This window comes from Rhincodon typus, chromosome 2 (assembly GCF_021869965.1).
Source record: "Rhincodon typus isolate 14 chromosome 2, sRhiTyp1.1, whole genome shotgun sequence".
NCBI lineage: Eukaryota > Metazoa > Chordata > Chondrichthyes > Orectolobiformes > Rhincodontidae > Rhincodon > Rhincodon typus.
The window spans coordinates 118,101,998-118,116,932 of record NC_063333.1 but is presented as its reverse complement, the minus strand read 5'-3'; positions in this window follow the sequence as shown (position 1 = coordinate 118,116,932).

Genomic DNA, 14,935 nt, shown 5'->3' with positions numbered 1-14,935 from the left:
ATTAAATGAGGGTTCGTCCCTTGGATCAATAAGAAGCCTCAATTGCATGGCAGGAGAAGCACTTGGCATGACTAAAAACCAGGTGCGAAATTGATGAAGTGACAACACAAGACTACACGTAAAAGCATTTACCACTAATCCATCTTCACCTAGCTCTCTGACTTTACAAATTCAGTCTATCTGGAAATTTCATTATTCTCTTGGATTACATTCTCTTTGGATTTGGAAGGTCAGTAGTTTGCTGGGGCAGTGCCTGTTACCTTGTTTCTCTCCCTTACAATCTTAGGTCCCTTTAAGTTGAGAGATGATTCAACTCTAGGATTTAAGACCCTAAGATATAGGAGCAGAATTAGGCCATTTCACCCACTGAGTCTGCTCCGCCATTCAATCATAGCTGATATGTTTCTCAACCCCATTCTCCTGACCTCTCCTTAACCCTTGATCCCCTCGCTAAGCAAGAATCTATCCATCTCTGTTATAAATACCCTCAATGACTTGGCCTCCACAGCTTTCTCTGGCAATGAGTTCCACAGATTTACCACCTTCTGGCTGAAGAAATTCCTCCTCTTCTCAGTTCTAAAGGGTCATTCCTTCATTCTGAGGCTGTACCCTTGCATTCTAATTTTCCTACAAGTGGAAATACCTCCTCCATGTCTACTGTATCCAGGTCTGTCAGTATTCTGTAAGTTTCAATGATGCTCCCCCTTATCCTTCTAAACTCCATTGAGTACAGATCCAGAGTTCTCATATGACAAGCCCTTTATCCCCTAGATCATTCTTGTAAACCTCCTCTGTACCCCCTCCAATGCCTGCACGTCCTTCCTTAGATATGGGGCCCTAAATTGCTCACAATCTTCTAAAGTAGAATTTAATTTACAGACATGCCTTATTTCAAGCCAAAATAGAACAGCAATTTATTCCTACTGCCAAAGTTGTTAAAAGAAGGTAAGATACCAGAATAAATGGAAGCATTAAAAAAAAAGCTTAGAAAGAAAAGGAAGTAAAGTAGACAGAGCAGATGAGCTCTGGGTTGCTGGACTGAGGAGTCCGCACGTTGCGCTGCTATTCCACTGTCATCTTGCTATACTGCTAAGATTGCATTTACCTTCTAACTGCCAACTGAACCTGCATGTTAACCTTAACAGAGTCCTGAACTAGGACCCCCCAGTCCCCTTGTGCTTCAGATTTCTGAAGCCTTTCCCCATTAGAAAATAGTCTATGCCTCTATTTTTCCTAACAATGTATGTAACATTACACTTTCCCACATTGCATTCCATCTGCCACTTTGATTAGTCTCCCTGCTTGTCCAAGTCCTTCTGGAGTCTCGCTGCTTCCTCAACACTACTTGTCCTTCCACCTATCTTTGTGTCATCTTCAAACTTAGCAACAATGCCCTCAGTTTTCCAACTGTGGTCCCAGCACTGACCCCTATAGAACTAGTCACCATCTGCCATCCTGAAAAAGGCCTCTTTATCTCCACTGTCTGCCACTGCCAGTCAGACAATCCTCTATCCATGTCAGTGCCTTGCCCCTAACACCATGGGGTCTTATTTCACAGGTTCCCATGCAGCACCTTGTCAAATGTCTTTTGGAAATCTAAATAGATCACATCAACTGGCTTTCCTTTGCCTAACTTGTTCTTTACTTCCTCAAAGAATTCTAACAGATTGGTCATGTATGATTTCCCCTTGATGAAGCTGTATTGACTCAGCTGTATTTTATAATGCACTTCCAAGTATTCTGCAATTTCCTTAATAATGGACTCCTAAAATTTTACCAACAAGCAAGGTCAGACTAATCAGCTTATAGTTTCCTGTCTTCTGTCTCCCTCCCTTCTTAAACTGAGATGTTACATTTCCTTTGCAGATGATGTCTTCCCTGTTGGAACATACAAATTCATCCTTGTAGCATTATGATTTGTTGATTATTGGTCTTTCCTTTTCAGGGGTGCCTTCATGGAGTTCTATACAATATACCTTCAATCTGTGTCAGTGGATTTTTATTCTAAGTCCACCTGTAGTTTTGAGCTGAAGGATGTCAACTGTTTATTTCAAAATATTGAATGTTTTGGTATCTCTCAATCACCATCGCTGATTACGTTATTGGTGAAACCAATGTGCTCATTTCTCAGTTCTGTTATTTGTGAATGTTATGGACCAGACAAAAACCCCTCAAACAATTCAGAAGATAGTCTAGACCCTAACTTTTTCTTATTTTAAAGGTAAATGTAAGGTGTTGCATTCCAGATGCAATTCAATTGGTTAAACTACTGGATGTAGAACAAAACATACTTTATTTTTCCACTACAGTTAACATACAACAAAATAAAGAAGGAATGCAATAACTTGACCCTATTGGAAAACTTAACAGAACTATAGATACAGTAACTATTATTAATTAACTATTCCAATATAGCAACATTCCATAAACACACCCTTGGCAAAAGGAAAATTCAGAAAAAAAATTGTCTCACATGCAGTTCTCTAACCCGGGAGGAAAGAACATCAAAAGGCAATTCTGATAGAGACAGACCTCCAGCTTTCAGCTATAGCAAAGAGAGATTTGGCAACTTTTCACAACCCCAGCAGCTTCTGCTGAAAGCTAAACTAAAGATCCTGGTTCTGTGGGAGTTTGACCATACCTCTTCAGGCTGCTTCTAATGTTCCAACTTTTAAAAAAGGTCCAAAGCTTCACAAGTTGTTTATCTTCTCATAGACTGCTTGGCATCTGTCCCCCAGTCTCTCCCTAAAGGAAACCAGGACAAAATACATATCTTAAAGCCACAGTATCGTCACATGAAATTCTTCTGGCTTGGTATGATCTTGACTTTTACTGAAGATTCTTCTTGAGAAGATAAGGAAGTCAAATATCCTACTTGAATCTGTCTCTTCAAAGTCACCTCAGCATTAGACATTTGTCTTTAATGTGTCATATTTATTTGTTCACCAAGTTGTGTTATAGTCTGAGATTCAAATGGACATGCTGTTCATTGGCTATCTCATTGCTTGTTTTTCCTCACAAACTTTTCTGGCTGTTGTAATCTGAGCACTCATTAGTATTGATAGCAGTGGAAAACATTACTGCCAGTATAGTCACAGGTTTCAATTTCATTGACAGAACAAAGAAAAAAGATATTATACCACATATCTAATCTCAATGGATTGTTTGTATTTTTTTCTTAGGTTCTGCCATAAGTCTAGGGAGGCCTGTTCCAAATGCCGTCCTTTGACTGGTTTCTCCTCAACTCACTATTCTTTGACTTACTGTTCCTTGACTAACTATTCCTTAACTTGGTATAGTTCAGCTCTTTCCACCATTCGAAGAAGATTATGACCAAGACACACCTTCCTACTCAAGAATGGAAATTCCTGGTAGAGAAATATGTAAATATTTTCTATTAATTGACACCCCTATGACTGGGGATTTGGTTGTAGCACACCTTAATTCTTAGATGCTGTGTGTCTCGAACACTGTAGTTGACTGTAGATAGTATATTTCTAACCATGGCTTCCTATCTGAGAAATAGTCATGTTCACCCAGAATGTAACTTGAATTTTCTGAGATGACCATTGACACAAATATCAAATTGCAAAAGTTTAAGGTCTAAATCACTCATCTCCCTGAGGAACAGTTTATGGTTTCCTTCTGTTGTAGATTGTTCTACCTCTTTAACTTTTTTTGTGTCAGTAGCTATTTTGTGTCTTACTATTATGAAACTGTGTTCTACCTCTGCACATTTTCAGAAAGTGAGCTGTTGTGTACAGAAAAAAAAAATTCACTTTTCATAGCTAATCACTATATGCACCGGTGAGGTTTCTTTGTTTTTGTGCACTGGCAAGGACCTTTAGGCTCTGATGCCAGTCCTACTTGAAGTATTGGTTCCTCAAGTATGTTGTTTGTCAATTTATACCATAATAGGCTCTGCTGATCTTCTGTGACAAGATTAATTTTCACTTCTTAGGATTGATCTGTGTTACTTCCAGACATCGATTTCACTCCATCTGAATGGCTTTCTTTAGAGTCAGGTCTTCTTTGCGCTACAATAAATCTGACAAAGACTCATTAGCAATTCCTATCACAATTCTATCTTATGTCACCATATATGCATTTCTCTTCTAATCTATAGAAATCATTCATAAAATTACCTCTGGATTCCCCTGGATTCTGAACTCCCCTATGAGATTTTGTTCTTTCAAAAAATTTAGTTCTGAGGTTGTAGCAAATTGTAAAAATCTCCTTGGAGCTCCTCAAAAATATCTGTTGCTTTTTAAAATCCCATCATGAGCTGTAGCATTATCAGCTGTGCTTCCAATTCTGCATAGAAGTGTACTTGTTCAGCTTCTGATTTAATATCTATGTTGGAAACTATTTGGCATCTCAGAAATTGTGTTCTCAAAGACCTCTAATTCTGTGTTCTATTCAATCCATTACTGAAATAAGTCCTCTGTCATTATTATTTCTGAAGTATTTACTCATGTTTGGGGCCTAAAATATAATAGAATAGAATTTTCTGCCTTTCTCAGATAAATTTGAGGATTCCTGTTTTTATTGTGCCTTCACAATATGAATCTTCCTGCTCCTGCTTTAATAAATCATTCCCCTTAACTACCATTTTACTGAATGATTCTCACTCCTTGCTGTTCAAGTAAATGATTTCTGTCTTTATCATGGCTCTTATGAAGGATTTCCCTCTATTTTCATGGCCTAAATGAAGTCTCACAAATGTTCTGACCCTTTAGACCAGGTATGCTTATGGTTTTAATCTGCCCAACATTATCGCTTTAGTTATTTCCCCCAGGTCTGCAACTTGAGATTGTTGTTCCTTTTATGGTCCTTTACTTCTATTTCTATTTCCATATCCATGCCTTGCTAAGTATACTCGCATTGGAGGCACTGCTTGATTAAAGCTATAAGTAATCTTTTAACCTCTTACTCTTGAAGCCTAGATTACTGTACCATTCATGAATTTCCCCTGGCCTATCAGAGATTTCAAGGTTTACTCATTGACACTCCAATGTCCACTCACCCAACTCTGAAGTATGTCCCAGGACTCCTCCACAGACAACTACCTCATTATGTAACTTATATCTGTTTTGGCACCCCATTCTCTGTTGTAGCATGTCTCACAACAGATCTAAGATGCATTTATCACTCATTTGTGTATTCTTCCTTGTTGAAGATTGCCTCAAGGCTTTCTTCTGTAGGGTCCTTAAATCTTCCACTCTTCCTGGCTGGTAATTGTGCTGGATGACCAGCTGACTTAAAACTGAGCCTGAAGATCTCAAACCACTGCTCACTATGTGTTGTATGAGTAGTGAAATCAAATCTGCGGTGCCTACCATATAGTATAGGCATACCTTCTCACAATACTGTAATGGCTGCTGCTCCTAATGAAGCCTGCTGCCACCATTCCCTTTACATGTCAGAAACTACAGAAACTGCTTGGTCAATTGTGGTGGAGGAAATTACTTCCTGGGTTAATCAGAAGAGTTTCTTGAAATTAACAAGACATGGTTTATTGCATGTTAGCAACGTGTTACATATTACACTGACATGCAAGACACAGTTACTAAAATTTTCATGAAGACCTGGATGGTCGATTTTACTCCTCTGAGATCCTAGCTGTTCTGCACATAAGTCCAAATGACACCTTCACAATGGGTGCTGATAATGGCACTCCTCAGTACCAATCCTTTCCAGCCTTTCAGACCCATATGTCGCAGTTGTTGGTGGCTAGACATCACAATCCCAGGATATCACTGCAGGATGTTCTTAGGTTAGTACCCTAGGCCAAACCATCATCAGCTTCTTAAATTACCTTCTTTCCACAATTTCATGAGAACTGAGAATACTCTCTGATGATTGTACAGGATTCAATTTCATTCAAACAATATAGTCTATGCCTGCAGACAACATTCAGGCTTTCGTTGATAAGAGGCAAGTAACATTTGCACCAAGAAAGTGTCAGGCAATGAGCAACTGCAACAAGAGAGCCAAACCACCTCCTCTGACATTCACTGGCATTACCGTTACTGAAACCCTCAATATCAAACTCTTGGAGATTACCATTGATCAGGAATTAAGCTGGACCAGCTGTGTAAATACTATGACAACAAGAGTAAATCGGAAACAAAAACAAAAAGTGCTGGAAAAGCTCAGCAGGTCTGGCAGCATCCGTGGAAAGAAATCAGAGTTAACATTTTGGGTCGAGTGACTCTTCCTCAGGACTCAACTGTTCTGAGGAAGGGTCACTCGACCCAAAGCATTAACCCTGATTTCGCTCCACAGATGCTGCTAGACCTGCTGAGCTTTTCCAGCAATATCTGTGTTTGTTTCTAATTTCCAGCATCTGCAGTTCTTTTGGCTTTTATTTAAGAGTAGATCACAATTTGGGAATTTTGTGGTAACTGACCTCCTGAATCTCCAATTCCTGTCCACCATTTACAAGGCATCAAGATAAGGACAAAGGGCTGGATCTTACTTTCTTTTGGATAAGTGTAGTTTTTGTCGAGCTTCATGGAGGGTTTCCTCTGTGAGGCCTAGCAAGTTTTTTTGCACTATTGTCCCAAGCTGGCCTCTTAATTATTGACGATACCCCTCTCATCCAATGCTAGCCCGATTCTATCACTCACTGTAGTCAGAAGAATTCTCCACTGCTCAGATATCCGGGGATATACTGTCATCCCTAACAATATTTAAAAGGTCATCATACACTGAGACAACCACTGGTAGTGTGGAATTGCTCTTCACAGTCAACTTAGTGGCACAGCATCCACAAAGTAGCGTCTCTCACAGCACAGGGGCTGACACTTCCTTGCATGTGCAATAGCCCATCCTTACTAATTGCCATTTAAGTGCCAGGTAACACAATTCACCAGTCCCATTTATAGTCTGAAAAGATTTTCTACATGTATTAACACCGTGAAACTCATTGTGATAAATGCAACCTTGCTGGCCCACGTGCAAACAAAATCAGTTACTTACTAAGTTTCTGCAAAATAATCCCCTAAATCATGAAGGTCATTGCAATAATTTTGGTTTATAGCCAAGATTCGTCCTGTTTGCCATCAAATACTAAGGGATAATCACCCTATGTTGGGGTAAGAACAGAGTGTGAGCTCATAGTTATTTTCTGTCGGCTGGTGTGTTGGTTTGCCACAATCAATTTTCTACCAGAGTTTTACCCACAGTTTCAAAGAAGAATCATACTAGACTCAAAACATTTAATCTGTTCTTGCTCCACAGATGCTGCCAGACCTGCTGGGTTTCTGCAGTACTTTCTGTTCTTATTTCAGAAAAGGAAAGTTTATGTGAGGCACCAATAACTCATACAACAGAAAGCTGGGAGGAATACAGAAAGGACAGGGGTGAAATCAAAAGTCAATTAGAAAATCAAAGAGATGGCATAAAAGAATATTGGCAAATAAAATCAACATAAACTCAAGGATGTTTCATCAATACATTTAGAGTAAAAACAATAGGGTCCATAAATACCAAAAAGATAACCTACGTGTTAAAGTGGAAAATGAGTATAGGAGTTGGGAATTCATGTTGCAGCTGTACAGGACATTGGTTTAGGCCACTTTTGGAATACTGCATGCAATTCTGATCTCCCTGCTATAGAAAGCATGTTGTGAAACTTGAAAGGATTCAGAAAAGATTTACAAGGATGTTGCCAGTGTTGGAGTGTTTGAGCTATAGAGAGAGGCTGAATAGACTGGAGCTATTTTCCCTGGAGCGTCGGAGGCTGAGGGGTGACCTTATAGAAGTTTATAAAATCATGAGGGGCATGGATAGGGTAAATAGACAAGGTCTTTCCCCCAGGATGGGAGAGTCCAAAACTAAAGGACATTGGTTTAAGGTGAGGGGGAAAAATTTAAAAGGGATCTAAGAGGGAATCTTCCCACACAGAGGGTGGTGCATGTATGGAATGAGCTGCCAGAGGAAGTGGTGGAGGCTGGTACAATTACAATATTTAAAAGGCATCAGGATGAGTACATGAATAGGAAGGGTTTAGAAGGATATGGGCTAAATGCTGGAAAATGGGATCAGATTTATTTAGGATGTCTAGTCAGCATGGAAGAGTTGGACAAAAGGGTCTGTTTCCGTGCTATATGTCTCTATGACTCTATGATTCTATGTGAGTATGGCTTGTAATGAATTCTTGCATTGATCTGCACAAAAGAGGGTGATGATGCAGGCATTATAGTTAAGGAGGAAGACTGTGTAATACTGGATATGATTAGCATAGGGAAGGAGGAATTATTAATAACATAGTATCCTTGGAAATTGGCAAATTGTTGGATTTAATTGAAATCAGATAGTATGCATAAATGACTCTTTTACAGGTGTGCTAGTGAGGGACCACGGGGATCTATGTTGGGCCCTCAACCTTGTTCAGTTTGTATCAATGATGTAAATGAGGCAATTGACGGCACAGTAACCAAAGGCATGGTCTTCTAGTGCATAAGTCACAAAAAATTAGCATGCAGTTTGGATAGGCTGGACTTATTTTCACCAGAATTAGAAAAGTAAGGGTGAATTTATTAAGTGTATAAGTCCCTAAATGGTCTTGATAAGGTGGATATAGCAAGAATATTTGTTCTTGTGGGGGAATCCAGAACTAGAGGACACTTTTAGAATTAGGGTTTGTCCTTTAAGGTCAAAGATGAGGGGAAACTTTATCTCTTGAAGGTTGTACAATTTTTTTAACTCTGCCTCAAAAGGTGATGGAGGCAGGGTTGTTGGATGGATTCTTGTTAAGCAAGGGATTCAGGGATTTTTGGGAATATGTGAGAAATTTGGAATTCAGACACAAAAGGATCAGCCATGACACTGTTGAATGGTGGAGCAGACTTGAAGGCCTAAATGTCTTACTCCTGCTCCTAATTCAAATGTTAGTATGCTGAGATAATTTAGGCAGACAGGTTAAATTTTACAAAGAAAGGTATAGAGTAATCAAGGACAGTCAGTATGGATTTGTTATAGGAAGGTTATGTCTAACATGAATGATTTTTTTGAGGAGGTAACAAGGACGATTGATGAGGGTAGTACAGTTGATCTGATCTACAAAGGTTTTGAAAAGGTTCCACATGGCAGACTGGTTCAAGATGAAAGCCCATGAGATTCAGGGGAATGTAGCAAGCTGCTTGCAAAATTGGCTAAGTGGCAGGGGTGTTTTTGCAACTAAAAGGCTGTTTCCACCTCAAGCATAGATCCTTTATTTTTTGTGATATATATTAGTGATTTGGTTATAAATGTAGAGGTCATGATGTAGAAGTTTGCAAATGTTATAAAAATTGGCCACATGATTGACAGTGAGGCGGAAAACTGTTAACTGCAGGAAGATATCAATGGACTGGCCAGGTGGGCATACAAGTGGCAAATGGAATTCAACTTAGGGAAGTTTGGTGTATATTTTCGGAGGTCAAACCAGACAACGAACATACAATAAATGAAAGAATACTGAAAGGTGTAGAATACATGAGGGACCTTGGAGTGATGTCCACAGATCTCTGAAGGCAGCAGCACAGTCAACATGATTCTAGGATGGTGTCTTGCCTCCCTGGTGCCAAGGCAAATTATGTCATAGAGCAGCTGCAGGACATTCCTCTGGGGGAAGGTAATTAGCCAGAGATCATGTTCATCATTCATACCATGATTTAAGTAGGAATGGAAATGATGTCCAGAAAGTAGATTTTTGGGGGGGCTAGGTTGGAGATTGAAATAAGGACTCTAAAGCAGTAGTCTTAGGATTTAGTGTCAGACACACATTCTAAGGAGCATAGAAATAGAAGAATTGAGTGATTGGACACATGACTAGAAAGCTGGTGTAGCAGGATCAGAATTCTGAGGAATTCGAACCAGTTCTGGGAAAGGTGGGATCTACAAAAGCCTGAACAAGACTGGAATAAATATTGTTGTTGGCAGATTTACCGATGTTGTTGGTTAGAATTGAAACTAGACTGATGAAGGATGAGAACCAGAAGGCAAACTCAGAACAGGAAATAGGAGGCAGAAACTTAACATGTGACTCTGAAACACAAAAGAAACAAAGGTTAAAAATATATACAGCACAGACAACTGGCAGTACTAAAAATATATGTGTAAACACAAGGAGTATAGTGAATGAAGTTGATGAGCTGAGGCCAGAGATAGACATATGACAGAATGATGTTATTGCTATAACAGAAACTTCACTTAAAGGGGGACAAGATAGCACCTGGATGTAGAGTTTTCAGGCAGGATAGAGAAGGTGATGAGAAAGGTGGGGGTGTAGCGTTATTTTTAAAGGTTCAATCTCAGCTGTGAGGACGGATAATACTAAATTAAGTAATGTATGTAAGTATCATGTGACGCCATATGCGTTGCGGTCAGAAGCAAAAAAGAGACAGCTACACTACAAAGTATATACTATGGACCCCCAGATAAGGGAAAAGAGTTAGAGGAGCAAATATGTAGGCTAATTTCCGGGGAGTGTCAAATGAATAGGGCAATAATAGGTGGGGACTTCATCTATCCCACTATCAAACATCTGCATAACAAGGAAACCCACGTCAGGCTCCTACTTATTAACTACAGCTCTGCCTTCAACACCATAATTCCAAACAAACTCATATCTACACTCTGAGATCTGGGTCTTGGCTTCCCCTTCTGTAACTGGATCCTCAACTTCCTGACCCATGGACCGCAATCAGTAAAAATAGGTGACAACACCTCTTTCACCTTAATCCTCAACAATAGTTCCCTGTCAAGTTTGCGTACTCAGCCCCCTTATATATACCTTATACAGTCACGACTATGTGGTCAAATTCTACCCAACTCCATTTACAAGTTTGCTGTGACACCACCATCATAGGTTGGATCTCAAACAACAAAGAGACAAAATACAGGAAAGAGAATGAGCGTGTAGTGGCATGGTGTAAAGAACAACAATCTCTCCGTCAACATCAGCAGAATGAAAGAGATGGTCATTGACTTTGGGAAGTGGAGTGGAGGACATGCCCCTGTCTGCATCAATGGTGCTGAGGTGAAGATGGTTAAGGGCGTTAAGTTCCTCGGAGCAAAGATCACCAACAATCTGTCCTGCTCGAACCACATTGACACGAGGTCAAGAAAGCATACCAATGTCTCTACTTCCTCAAGAGGCTAAGGAAATTTGGTATGTCCACAAGGACTCTTACCAATTTTTATAGATGCACCATAAAAAGCATCCTATCTGGATGTATCACAGCATAGTCTGGCAACAGCTCTTCCCAAGATGCAAGAAACTACAGAGAGTCGTGAACACAGCCCAGCCCATCATGCAAACAAGCCTTCCATCCATTGACTCCATCTATACTTCCCACTGCCTCAGGAAAGCAACCAACATAATCAAAGACCCCCACAGCCACGTTATACTCTCTTCCACCCTCTTCCATCAGACCGAAGATATAAAAGTTTGAATACACAAACGAACAGATTCAAGAACAACTTCTTCCCCACTGTTATCAGACTTTTGAACGGACCTCTCAAATGTTAATTCTGATCTCTCTTTCTCTCTGCACCTTCTCTGCGGCTGTAACACTGTATTCTGCACTCTGCTCTACTACCCTGATGCACTTTCTATGCTACGATCTGGCTGTATAGCACACAAAACAACATTTTTCACTGTATCTCAGTACATATGACAACAATCAATCAATCAAATTTGGGGCACAAACAGTGTATGAAACACTGAGAGTGCAAGCTACACTCAAAAGAACTTTTTGAGCTAGCTTGTAAAAAGCCCAAGAGAGGGCACAATTCTAGATTTAGTCTTAGGAAATTAAGCTGGGCAAGTTATTGAAGTAGCAGTGGATGACGACTTTGGATGTAGTGATCATAATAAGTTAGATTCAGCATCATTATGGAAAGGGACATAAATAGAATGGGTGTGAAAGTTTTAAATTGCAAAATTTACAAATCTGAGAGATGATCTGGCTGCAGGCGACTGGTTACAGTTACTTGAAGGAAAGTCAGTGACAAATCAATGGGGGGCATTCAAAAATAAGACTCCACAAGCATAGTGTAGACATGTTCCCACAAAGAAGAAGTGTGGCACTACCAAGTCTGGATTTCCCTGTTATCCTGAAGCATACAGGCCAAGATAAAGCAGAAAAAATATAACTTACATAAACCTCAAAAAAAATATTATTTGGGAAGCTTAGAGGGATGTAGAAAGTATAAATGCGAAGTGAGAAAGGAAATTCGAAAAGCAAAGAGATGACATGTAAGAATATTAGCTAGTAAAGTTAAAGAAAATCCAAAAATGTTTTCTTTAAGAACAAAAGAATGACTAATGGAAGGGTTGGGCTTATCAGAGAGCTATACAATAGAATCAAAGAATCCTTACAGTGCAGAAAGAGGCCATTCAGCCCATCAAGTCTACACCGACCCTCTGAGGAACATCTTATCCAGACCCAGGCCCTCATCCAATCCCTGTGACCCTGCATTTTACTATGGCTAATCCACCTAGCCTGCACATCCCTGGACACTATGGGCACTTAGCATGGCCAAAATACCTACCCTGCATATCTTTGTACTGTGGAAGGAAACCAGAGCACCCAGCAGAAAGCCATCTGGAAGGTACAGTCTAAGGATTTTGTTGAATTGGTGCAGTGTATTTTGTAGGTAGCACAAACAGCTACCACTGAGCTTCAATGGTGGAGGGAATGCATGCTTCTGGATGTGAATCAAAAGGGCTGTTTTTTGTGATTTTTAGCTTTTTTATGGGCTGATTCTTGTGAGCCAGTAGTGAGTTTGCATTTGATGCTCGTCATTGCTTGCTGAACAGCTTATTAACAGCCCAACACAGGTTGCAATTTTAGCAAACGCATCAGACGCACTAGCCATTGGGATAACTTGACATAGAAATCAGAGTAGGTTCTTGGTGGGTTTAACTCAGCATTTGCTCCAGGAGATCCATATTGGCCATGGGCACACTGCAGAGCAGGGCACAATCAGCATCAGTCATATGAACCCTTCCATCACAGATACTGGCACTCCACTTTCAGGGAGGCCTTGCCACTATCCTGGTATCCTCCAATGCACTGGCACTGTGCCCTGCAAGGGCAGACTGGTTTAGGACAGAACACTGGCAACAAGCAGTGTATTATATTGATCTTATTAGAGTTTCTACTAGAACTGCTTCCTTGCCCTCAGGATGCATTTCTTGCACTGACTTGCTGCACCTTTCCTTGCATTGGCAACTGGCATAGTCAGACAACCAGGCAGGTGGCCATGCTTTGCAGCAGTCTTAAGTGGGGGCATGTTCATCTTGTTGTGAGTCAGTGTGCCATATCTCTCATGACCTGTACCACATAGTCTCAGTCTTAGCGTCAAATGTATGACTTCTTCAGGGAACAGTGCTACATTGTCTGAAAATCTTAGGGGAGTAGTCTGCAGTGAAGTCAATGGGGGCACCCATCAATCAAGGGGGTTGTGGTACCAATGTTTATGCTCCCACAAAACAGTGTCCTGCAGCTGCTCAATGACATCCTTGAACCTTGCACCATGAAGGCAACATATTATCCTGCAATCACATCTATGGATGCAGAAATGCCTGTCAGTTCCACTATCAAATCTCCTACTATCATTGCCCTTCCACCCTTCTTCCTTGTTACCCCCAGCCCGTACAACTTGGGCAACTGAGCCACTCATGGTGCCATGAATTTGGCATTTCTCTAAGGAATCATTGCTCTCATTTGTATCTAAAATGGAGAATTGGTTTAGTGAGCAAGATAGACTTGGGAGTCTTCCGTACTACCTGTCTGGTACCCAGCCAGTGATATTCATATGCCATTAATGAATAAAAAGAACCTTCTAATCTGTCTGCCAGTCATCCATTCCCTTTTTGCCTGCATGCTTCTAACTTGCAGTGTTGCTATTTCCTTAAACATGCTATTCATGTAGTTTTCAACTTCATGATGCACCACAGTGACTCCAGTCACTACTTGAGTTCTGAAACATGGAGCTCAAGTTTCTGTAGCTGGTGACGTGTCCTGAACATGTACTTGTCTAGTCTATGGAATTGTCCATGACTTCCGTAATTTCTAAAAGTTCATTTTTAAAAGAAATTAAGCATTTTAAAGATGATAAGTGTAGCGAATGGGTTTTTAACAATGAGAGTTTTTTTTTGGAAATGGTGACTTTATCAATAGACACTTAAGAACTTTACTTAATCTCAGCATTGGTCAGGATGAGCATGAGGGTTGTCCATGGTGGGTAATAGGGAGGGTGTAACGGCAAATGATGATGGATTAGGAGGCCTGAGTTGGCACTAAGTTCGTATGGGGATATAAAGACCCATGGGGTTTCAAATACACACTCGGATCTGTCAATCAAACTCTGAACTAATGGGCAAACACTCTGTTAATGATAGGTTGTGATATTAGTCAATCAACGCTAATCCTATAATGATAACTTTCAAGCTTATTTCAACTGGCAGAATGAAGTAGCAAGGATTTTTTTTTCTTGTAATACTGCAGGCAGTGTTTTCAAAGATTTAAAGAGCAGGTAATTTAAATATATAGGTCAAAGATTTTTAAGATCACATGACAGAATAAGTGTTGGGAGAATGTTTTCCCAGGTTGATGATTCTAGTTCTAGAGGAGTAAGGAGATCAACTAGAACTGAATGAAAAGTTTATTCACCCAAATGATTGTGATTCGGTGGAATTCATCAACCACAGAGCTTTGAAAGCTCAGTCATTGCGTACATTCAAGACAGGGATCAATAGATTTATCAATATATGCTCCCAGACCTCTGAGTTTCTCTAGCACTTTCTGTTTTTGTTTTAATTAAACAATTAATTTGTGGGTGTGTCTGTCTTCATTAAAGAAGGTACAAGAAATTTCCAAGAAATAGTAGTGACCCAATGGAATGAGGGACTGACATAAATTACTATTAGTCAAAA